Source organism: Bombina bombina, chromosome 2 (genome assembly GCF_027579735.1).
Source record: "Bombina bombina isolate aBomBom1 chromosome 2, aBomBom1.pri, whole genome shotgun sequence".
Taxonomy (NCBI): Eukaryota; Metazoa; Chordata; class Amphibia; order Anura; family Bombinatoridae; genus Bombina; species Bombina bombina.
In genome coordinates, this window is record NC_069500.1 from 625,777,001 (window position 1) to 625,787,253 (window position 10,253).

Sequence of the window (10,253 nt, forward strand, 5' to 3'; positions counted from 1 at the left end):
TGGCTTTGGTCTGTCATTGTTGCTATGGAAACCACTAACCATACAGTGGAAATGTTTTCTAATGTTCACATAGCTTTATTGTAAATATAACATACCCATGCACTGTACACACAGGATAAATAACATTGCATATATAGTTATTTACACAGTGTCTGCTACTGAGCGAATGTAGCTGCTGCTATAGCAATGCCTGCTCAGTGACCAGCAGTAGCCCTTGGCCTGCAGCCTGATGCTCATTATGTGACCACAAAGCCAGGTGTGCCAGAAGAATATGTAACACAAAGAGAAGGTGGCGCAAAAAATATGCTGGTTTGGGAAAAAAAATCAGAAAAAGCTAGAGTTGAATATTACAATGTTGTATAACCATATGTTCCTCTTTAAATTGAGTGGTATGATATCTTTACCTAAAAATGTGCTAAAGTGTTTGTGCTAAAATGATATAATTTTAACTCAGAAATCAATTGATTACTATGAAAAATAAATGATGAATCAATAGTGTGTGTGAATAAATAATTAAGTGTATAGTATACTAAGGTATAAACATGTGCAATTTTGATACACTAAAAATATTTATCAAATCAATTAAACCTCCTTAAACAGTCAAACTTAAATAGCCTCTAGTGTGTATTATTATGATAGAAATGTATAAAACAACTAAGTGACTTTTAAAATACTAAACCAATACTAGCATAATTAATTGGTTAATATAATATCATTCAAATGTTATAAAAATGTGTTTAAAGAACAGTGGATACAACGGTTTTATGGTTACTTATACGTAACAAATAGATTAACGTTATTAATTCAAATATATCCAAGTACATAAATGGAAACAATATAATATTCTGTGAAGATATATTTAAGCGAACTTTAAGTAGACGTTTTTAGCATTCTAGACAAAAGGGGCTATGAATACAAAATATAAACTGTTTAATATAATAGCAATTAGAAGATTTACAATGACAACAGCGCTCTGTATTGAAATTCATGCAATCAATTGATATGAATCCATTAACAATCCTAAAAAAAGTAAAAATTCTAATAAATATACAAAATGCCAAAAATTGGAGTATCTTTCTGAAAAAAAAAAAATGTTTAAAAATGTATAAATATATATATATATAAAAAATGTATCACAGCTGAAAAAATTACAACTCCTTGAGTACTGCAATAGATCATAGAACTTTTGATCTGTCCCTTGTAATGTAAAAAGTCATTTGTAATATATACAAGATTACTTAGTTCCTTGTGAGTTCCGTTAGATTTAAATTCTCCTTAAGTTTAGATAGCAGTTGGTCGTGTAAATGTTGTTTTCTTTAACTGCGGAGTTCTAACTGATCGTTATTTTCTAAAGAGCCAGTAAAATTCACGTAGTGAGTGACTTATTAGTCTTTGAGATCTCATAGTGTGTACAAAAATAAGGTGCAATCTAACCCTTGCTAGTAAAAGCGTCGTTTTCTGTGAAAACAGTCTGTCACTCTGTTTGCTGTTTACAGGTACACGCTATTTGTTAGTTATCGTAAATGTATATTACACAATACCTTGACTTCTTTTTGTTTTAGAGTGCATATGTAAGAATCCACATAATTTTTAGAAGCATGACTTATTATATGAGATAAAACATAAGTAATAATAATAATAACTGATGGATTTATTTTATATCTACAAGACTGAGTTCTGTACCATGATATGAAATGATTGCACATTTATCTTCTAATTTAGTACTTGGAGGTATGGGTGGAGATTATTTCAACACCTGACTTCTTCTGTTTCAGCTTCATTAATCATCTAGATTTTTACAGTGAATGCCAGCAGTAAACAAAAGCTTATGGTATGAAGTGTATCTTCAGAATCCATTCTCAGTAGCCAAACCACTGGACAGTATACAGCAAGCTACCTTTTAAAGTGAATTCTAGAGTGTTTCCTCATACTCTGATTGCTGTGTCTGGCAGACTTTGCAAGAATTCTATTGTTAACATCAACTTTAATGCAAAAGATAACTTATACATTCCGCTAATCTTATTTATCTTATATTACATTGATAACTGATTACAATTTTTTTTAGGTGCAGCATATAACTTCAATTAAAGAGACAGTCTCATCAAAATTAAACTTTCATGATTCAGATAGGGCATGCAATTTTACATAATTTTCCAATTTACTTTAGGTAGGCTCATATGCTAATTTCTAAGACCTTGAAGGCCGCCTCTTATCTTAATGCATTTTGACAGTTTTTTGTACAGCTAGACAGCTCTAGTTCATTTTCCATATAAATAACATTGTGCTCACTGTCGTGGAGTTACCTAAGAGTCAGCACTGTTTAGCTAAAATGCAAGTTTGTCAAAATAATTGAAATAAGGGGCAGTCTGCAGAGGCTTAGGTACAAGGTAGGAGAGAGAAAAGAATTGGATGGAGCACCGGCAGTTAAAAAATATTAATCTTTATTGGAAAATCCTTAAAACAAAAAGGATAAAAAGGATAACAGGATGTATTGTCCCAAAAAGAGTCAGCTCACACAGCTGACATGTTTCGGCTGGATGCCGTTCTCAAAGCTGCTAACCTGTGTGGGAATCTTCCCACCTTTAAAAACACAACACATGACTCTCATTGGACAAAAATAAATTGCACTATTTAACTCTTTCAGTGCACATTGACCATTTTACGTTACATGTTAACAAACAATTGAAATGAAATGTGGATCTATTTCCATGATCAGAACACAAAAACACTGATATTTACTAAGCTTACCCTATAAACCCTGTGATTATCTACATAAATAGATTCCTCTCTAAAATAATCTTTCTGTGTTGAACTTAAGTTTTTTAATAGTCATGGTATATTGACATAGATGGACACTCATTAGTGTGGTTTAATTAGAATTTGTGTTACTAAATTTGCCATGTGCAAGAAATAACTGGCTTAGAACCCCTTACTATCAGTGTGTCAGATAATTATAATCCTTAGAACAGATTTGATGGGTGGATACCTCCGCTTTTACATGTGGGGCATTCATCCTCCAGCCTGTTTTTTAGAGGCCAATACTACATGTATATTATTCTAAACTCAAAGAAAAGGGAGGGAATAGCTAACTCTAATTATGTAGGCATATCCCTGGCCACCAGGTTCGCATATATCATATCATGTAGAATTAGGCCATAATAATTACTCCAATAATATAACTGATGCCAGACATAGCAAAAGAAAGCAACACAAATATGGGGTATCATAGCTAATCTCTCAGGACCAAATGTCTGAACCATTAGCATATCAGTTAATCCAAACCATAATGGATGTTGTAGACACTTGGCACATATTTTATCAAAATTTGTTTGTATCACTGGCATCATCGTGATGAAAATTAAAGCTCATTAACTGCTATTAGTACTTAAGTAAAATACCAAGTACTAGTGGATAATGAATATCGTTATGATATATCGCATCACTGATCGATTAGACCAGTGATTACCCCCAATAGTTAATCAGATCGTACATTGAATTCAAACCCTGGGGGTGTCTTGTTTTCAACGTAAAGATCCAAAAGATCTCTCTTTTGGCTAGTAAAAGATCTCTGTCGCCCCCCCCCCCCCTTGGTGGTTTGAGTATCTTTTCAATGCAAGTCCAGCGGAAGGTATCTGCACTTTTTCCATGGACATTAGTGAAATGTTGGACCAGGGGAGTGCTGGCATTCCCTATCCTAATGCTGGAAAGGTGCTCTCTGATACGAGACCTGACCTCCCTTGTAGTGAGGCCTATGTATTGTATTCCGCACGTTTCACAATAAGCAAGATATATAGTATGTGTTGTTCTGCAATTTAGACACATATTTTTGTTAAATACCTCACCAGTGACAAATGAGGCAAATTGATTCCCTGTCTGTACCTTCTCGCAAGCGACACACTCCCTGTTATGACACTTGAACATCCCCTTTTGAGTAAGCCAAGAGGACTCCTGTGTTTCATTCTTACTGATTTTTGTCGGCGCTACTAGATTACCTAGGGTTTAATTACTTCTATAGGAGAAGTGGCATGACTTCAATGACAGGTCTGCCAAACCCTCGTCTGCCTTTAGCAGTGGTAAGTGCTTTTTAATAACATCACAGATTAGTGTATACTGTTCTGAGTAATCAGTGACAAAGTATAACTCATCCCTGGAGCTGCCCGTTTTTCTGTTTTTTTTAGGCTTGGGGCACAGGAGATCTTTTCTATCCATACCCCTCACTTCCTCTAGGGCCCGATTCACCAGGGTTTTATGATAGCCCCTTTTCTGCAATCTCTTGGAGAGTAATGCAGCTTCCTCCTAAAAATTCGAATTTAGCGAACAGTTGCGTTTCAAACGAGTAAACTGTCCCTTGACAATGCCCCTGAATACTCCTTTAGGGTGGCTACTTTTAGAGTGCAGCAATGTATTGCCTGATATTGGCTTTCTATATGCTGTGGTGTGAATTTTTTCACCAATCACTCCCCGCAAGGTAACATCCAGATAATTGATGTGAGAGGAACTGAATTCAAAGGTGAAACCCAAACCAAAATCATCGTTATTCAATGACTCCTCAAAAGTGGTGAGTTCGGTTTCATCACCATTCCAAATAAATAGGAGGTCGTCAATGAACCTCCTATAAAACACTATCTTTGAGCTGAGGGGGTTCCCACCTCCATAGATGTGGTCCTTCTCCCACCAACCCATATAGAGGTTGGCGTACGAGGGGGCAAATTTGGCCCCCATCGCAGTCCCACAAATCTGGAGGTAGTACACCCCCTCAAACTCAAAGTAGTTATGCGACAATAGAAATTCAGCCATTTGAATAACATATTCACAGAAGTCACTGTCATCTCCATAGTGAATACTGAGAAAGTGGGACAAAGCAAGTAAACCCTTGGGATGTGGGATGGAAGAATAGAGCGATTTTACATCGACTGTAAGCCAGATGTAGCCGTTCTTCCACTCAATATTCTCGAGGAGATTCAGAATATGCATAGTATCCCTTATGAAGCTCCAAAGCTCAGGGACCATTGGCTGCAAAATTTGGTCAAGCCACTCTGAGGTGTGCTCAAGAAGTGAGCCAATACCACTCACAATAGGTCTGCCTACCACATTCACGAGTGACTTGTGGACTTTTGGCAGCAGATTGAAAATAGGAATCCTAGGGTTACTAACCAATAGGTAGCTGGCGGTATCCTCATCAATGAAACCAGCTTCCATGCCATCATCTATCAGGCTTGCAAGTTTTTTCTTAAACTGCTTAGTTGGGTCTAAAACAAGAACCCTGTAATCCCTGGTGTTATGGAGCTGTCTATGGGCTTCGTTAATGAAGTCACATTTATTCAGGACTACCACTGAGCCACCCTTGTCGGCCGTTCTAATTACAATTGTGGTATCATTACTCAGTTTTGCCAGTGCTTCTCTAATACAGAAAGATTGTGTCTGTTCTTAGCTTCTGAGTGATAGATCATACTCAGATCTGTCTCAACCCTACTATGGAACTTCTCAATTATCGGTCCCCTAGTATGTAACGGGTAAAACTTGGAGGGATTTTTAAACTTTGGAAAACTTTTTGCAGTAGAAACCAAATTACCTTCACTGGATGCATCCAGTGACTCAAGATTTTGAAGACTGCAAAGGTCCTGAAATTCCCAATCATCCATCGCCAAAATGGCTCTGTCACTGCCTGTACTCTGTTGTATAACATCAAGAGTACCACGACTCTCCACATTGTTGGAAAAGTGCTTTTTCAAAGTAATTTTCCGCACAAATTTGTTCACGTCTATTAGGGTGTTAAATAAATTAAATTTACTGGTTGGGACAAATCCCAACCGCAACCCTAGAATCTTGGTTTCCACCGAATTTAAATGATAAGAAGATAGATTTATTACTGATATCTCATGTTCAATTGGTTTCTCCTGAGCGCATATCCCCCTTTGTTTGCTCCCTTTGAATCTCCCCCCCCGTCTCTTTGCAGGGGGGGGAAGGGAAAAAACCTGTTTTAATTCAACATTTTCCCTCGTGCTAGGTGACTCTCTGATGTGCTCTCGATCATGTGCCTGCACTACATATCTGGATGTAGGTTGTGTATTTTTTAGAATAGAGGGGGTACAGTAGGGGGGTACAGTATTGCTTTTCTCTTTCGGCTTTGTTGTTTCATGTACCTGTATTAAAGGGCCAGGTCTGATCTGTGTATGGGAGTCAGGAGGGGGATTATCTTCCTCTCCAGAGGTCCTACTTTCACCTCCTGATGTGGATTCTGCTTCACTTTCTGAGAAGCAAATTCTCCTTTGTTGTCTGCCTCTACCTCGTCCCCTTCGTCTACCCCTGAAACCTCTACCCCTGTTACTGGGGCCCAAATTGTGATTATATTCCCTATACTTTTGTGTACGTTCCTTTCTGTTCCACACATAAATAGTATTGTTATTGAAATCTGTCTGATCCCTGATGTACTTTGAGTGTTTGATTTCTAATAACAATTTTTTGGCTTCTGCCACAGCATCTTGTAGTAACTTATCAAATCGGGCAAAATCAACATCCTCACATCTCCTATTTAACTCATCCTGTACTTCAGTAATTTTGGTAGAAATTTCCTGAACCTGCTTGTTTTTATATATAATCAGCAAGCGCATAAGGTGCCAGGAACACTCAGACAGGGTGTTATTCCACTCATTAATAAATGCCCTATCATCAGTTGTAAATGTAGGGTACTTATTAATTCTAAGCCCCCTCGGTATAAGTTTGAGCTTAAGATAATTTTCCATAGTCCAAATGTCCCATTTATATTTATTTTCTTTGTTCAACAAATATTCCATTTCTTCAAAGAGGGTAGTTAATTTCTGTTATGTTCTGTCTAGTGTAAAAAAGCTTTCAGATGACACTGTGCAATCATGCCTCTCACTTGCATTCCGCAAAGAGTAAAAAGTCACATTGGTAGTAGATCCTGCATTCATCTCTGTCCTGTTATCCATAGTCCCAGATGCACACTTAGTTGCAGCCCCAACTTAAAAGCTATAAATCAGTAATAATCATCCAGTTATGAATCACAGTCCATTACTGAGCACACAGTATATGAAGGAAAAGAGGCTTAACCAATGAGCCTATGTAAGAAATACAAAAGGCAAAACCCCCACACAGCTGTGTATACTCCAAATAAGACTGTTGTCCGTTAAGCTAATGCGCCATATTGTGCAACCATGTAAACCATATCCATGTACTGTCAGAACCGGCTGATAAGTGTCCCTTAAACTTGGGTTAAATATTGTTCAAATACTTCACGGTATGCACTCATGTAAACCAGCCCCCTCTCACCATTCTTTGTCCGGTCCTGGGGACAGTATTGGCCTCATGCGGTTAGGACGCCTATGTCAACAGTGTTTCAGCACTGCCGTTTACCGGTCTCCTCCGTCTGGCCACTTCTCCTGACCCTCCTCAGACTTTTTGCACGGTGGGGGGCGTGATTGGCGTGAGCGTGCTTGCTTGCGTTCCAACTTCCGATTGAGTTTGACAATAGGATTGACAGCTCCACGGACCAATCCGATGACTGATATGTGGGTCAGGGCTGTTAGGGACTCTCAACTGCGGTGAGTCGTGCTCAAACATCCATAGGTCAAAGTACATAGGAGAGAGAAAAGAATTGGATGGAGCACCGGCAGTTAAAAAATATTAATCTTTGTTGGAAAATCCTTAAAACAAAAAGGATAAAAAGGATAACAGGATGTATTGTCCCAAAAAGAGTCAGCTCACACAGCTGACATGTTTTGGCTGGATGCCGTTCTCAAAGCTGCTAACCTGTGTGGGAATCTTCCCACCTTTAAAAACACAACACGTGACTCTCATTTGACAAAAATAAATTGCACTATTTAACTCTTTCAGTGCACATTGACCATTTTACGTTACATGTTAACAAACAATTGAAATGAAATGTGGATCTATTTCCATGATCAGAACACAAAAACACTCATATTTACTAAGCTTACCCTATAAACCCTGTGATTATCTACATAAATAGATTCCTCTCTAAAATAATCTTTCTGTGTTGAACTTAAGTTTTTTAATAGTCATGGTATATTGACATAGATGGACACTCATTAGTATGGTTTAATTAGAATTTGTGTTACTAAATTTGCCATGTGCAAGAAATAACTGGCTTAGAACCCCTTACTATCAGTGTGTCAGATAATTATAATCCTTAGAACAGATTTGATGGGTGGATACCTCCCCTTTTACATGTGGGGCATTGATCCTCCAGCCTGTTTTTTAGAGGCCAGCACTACATGTATATTATTCTAAACTCAAAGAAGAGGGAGGGAATAGCTAACTCTAATTATGTAGGCATATCCCTGCTATATCTGGCCACCAGGTTCACATTTATCAAATCATGTAGAATTAGGCCATAATAATTACTCCAATAATATAACTGATGTCAGACATAGCAAAAGAAAGCAACACAAATATGGGGTATCATAGCTAATCTCTCAGGACCAAATTTCTGAACCATTAGCATATCAATTAATCCAAACCATAATGGATGTTGTAGACACTTGGCACATATTTTATCAAAATTTGTTTGTATCACTGGCATCATCGTGATGAAAATTAAAGCTCATTAACTGTTATTAGTACTTAAGTAAAATACCAAGTACTAATGGATAATGAATATCGTTATGATATATCGCATCACTGATCAATTAGACCACCGATTACTCCCAATAGTTAATCAGATCGTACATTGAATTCAAACCCTGCGGGTGTCTTGTTTTAAACGTAAAGATCCAAAAGATCTCTCTTTTGGCTAGTAAAAGATCTCTGCCCCCCCCTTGGTGGTTTGAGTACCTTTTCAATGCAAGTCCAGCGGAAGGTATCTGCACTTTTTCCATGGGCATTAGTGAAATGTTGGACCAGGGGAGTGCTGGCCTTCCCTATCCTAATGCTGGAAAGGTGCTCTCTGATACGAGACCTGACCTCCCTTGTAGTGAGGCCTATGTATTGTATTCCGCATGTTTCGCAATAAGCAATATATATAGTATGTGTTGTTCTGCAATTTAGAAACATATTTTTGTTAAATACCTCACCAGTGACAAATGAAGCAAATTGATTCCCTGTCTGTACCTTCTCGCAAGTGACACACTCCCTGTTATGACACTTGAACATCCCCTTTTGAGTAAGCCAAGAGGACTCCTGTGTTTCATTCTTACTGATTTTTGTTGGTGCTACTAGATTACCTAGGGTTTTATTCCTCCTATAGGAGAAGTGGCATGACTTCAATGACAGGTCTGCCAAACCCTCGTCTGCCTTTAGCAGTGGTAAGTGCTTTTTAATAACATCACAGATTAGTGTATACTGTTCTGAATAATCAGTGACAAAGTATAACTCATCCCTGGAGCTGCCCGCCTTTCTGGTTTTTTTAGGCTTGGGGCACAGGAGATCTTTTCTATCCATACCCCTCACTTCCTCTAGGGCCCGATTCACTTGTGAATGTGGTAGGCAGACCTATTGTGAGTGGTATTGGCTCACTTCTTGAGCACACCTCAGAGTGGCTTGACCAAATTTTGCAGCCAATGGTCCCTGAGCTTTGGAGCTTCATAAGGGATACTATGCATATTCTGAATCTCCTCGAGAATATTGAGTGGAAGAACGGCTACATCTGGCTTACAGTCGATGTAAAATCGCTCTATTCTTCCATCCCACATCCCAAGGGTTTACTTGCTTTGTCCCACTTTCTCAGTATTCACTATGGAGATGACAGTGACTTCTGTGAATATGTTATTCAAATGGCTGAATTTCTATTGTCGCATAACTACTTTGAGTTTGAGGGGGTGTACTACCTCCAGATTTGTGGGACTGCGATGGGGGCCAAATTTGCCCCCTCGTACGCCAACCTCTATATGGGTTGGTGGGAGAAGGACCACATCTATGGAGGTGGGAACCCCCTCAGCTCAAAGATAGTGTTTTATAAGAGGTTCATTGACAACCTCCTATTTATTTGGAATGGTGATGAAACCGAACTTACCACTTTTGTGGAGTCATTGAATAACGATGATTTTGGTTTGGGTTTCACCTTTGAATTCAGTTCCTCTCACATCAATTATCTGGATGTTACCTTGCGGGGAGTGATTGGTGAAAAAATTCACACCACAGCATATAGAAAGCCAATATCAGGCAATACATTGCTGCACTCTAAAAGTAGCCACCCTAAAGGAGTATTCAGGGGCATTGTCAAGGGACAGTTTACTCATTTGAAACGCAGCTGTTCGCTAAATTTGGATTTTGAG